Source organism: Triticum aestivum, chromosome 2A (assembly GCF_018294505.1).
Source record: "Triticum aestivum cultivar Chinese Spring chromosome 2A, IWGSC CS RefSeq v2.1, whole genome shotgun sequence".
Taxonomy (NCBI): domain Eukaryota; kingdom Viridiplantae; phylum Streptophyta; class Magnoliopsida; order Poales; family Poaceae; genus Triticum; species Triticum aestivum.
Window position 1 is genome coordinate 580,474,207 of NC_057797.1, and position 1,337 is coordinate 580,475,543.

A 1,337-nucleotide genomic window follows, 5' to 3' on the forward strand; every position below is an offset into this window, starting at 1 on the left:
GGCCTTACTTTCTCAGTTGGGTCGGGCCTTTTAATTCACGATTATTTCTAAACTATAGGAAAAGAGAAAATGCATAATTCCCCTAAAAATGGGCAATTAAAATGGTATGTAGAGTACGCATGAATATCATATGAATGGTATAAACCTCCAGAATTAGCACTAAAGTGTTTTTGATACGTTGAGAAGAACATAGGAAATATACAAAGAGGTTCTTGGTCAATATTTTCCTCCAAATGAAGGGCAAATGATTCCTCAGAACACGTTCCTTATAATTTATTTCCTATGAATGAAAGGAACTATGTAAAAAGTCATAAGGATTAGAATCCTTTAAAAATTCTATGTGAATCAAAGAGGCCCTACACAACCAGCGACATGAGAAGACAAGCAGCAAGACCAAAAGCACAACGCCATCCTTTACTGTGCTAGGACATGCAGAGCCATTCCTAATAGTTGCATTTTCACTTACGCCTAGTAGTAGAGCTTCCTCGCCTCAAGGACAAAAATGTCTTTCACTTTGTTGTCTTTGGAACTATTTTCTTCAAACAGAGCGTTGCTTAGATGGTTAGTTTTCTAAATTATTTTTGGACTATCTGATGACGATGTGCCCGTCGACTATGAGATGAATGCGGTCACGTTGTCAATTTCAAAGGAAAGAAAAAAACCAGCGGAGCCGACTAGAAGATCCAAGCAAGCAACGAAAAAACTCCGAACGAGCTAGTAACAAACGAGCAAAAATCCATTTTGGGTTGCAGCTGACAAGAGAGCGCACACGAGTGCTAATGTGACAACAGACACTTGAAGCGAGTTTAAAAAAAGAACCCGCTTGGTACCTGTTTTGATTTTTTTACTCAGTTTTTTTTCTTCATAAAACTGGCTACCACAGGAATTTTCAATAAGTAAATAAAATTTAATTTTATATTTGAGAAGGATGCGATATTTAGAATTTTTCGAAAAAATTAAAGGCTGATTATAGATTTTAATTTTTTTCCAAATTTGCAAATATGTTCGAGAATTCAAAACAAATGTACAAATTGTCTCTTCTGGGCCAAAGCATAACCGAACTAAAGGATACGGACTCTGCACCATGACGGCCCAAAACTGTTCAAACGAAGGCCCATACCACGAGACCCGAGCACGAGCCCCACGCGGCAGGCAGCCCCACGCGCACGCGCACCAACAAATCTCGCCAAGCACCCCTCGTACTCTCGTCTCGGACAGCACCGCACACCGTCTCCTTCCTCCCCCCTCTCTCCCCCGAAAACGAGACCACGAGACCTTAGCTTAAAAATCCACCCCTTAATTCCAGATCCGACGGCCCAGATCTCTCCTGCCCGCAT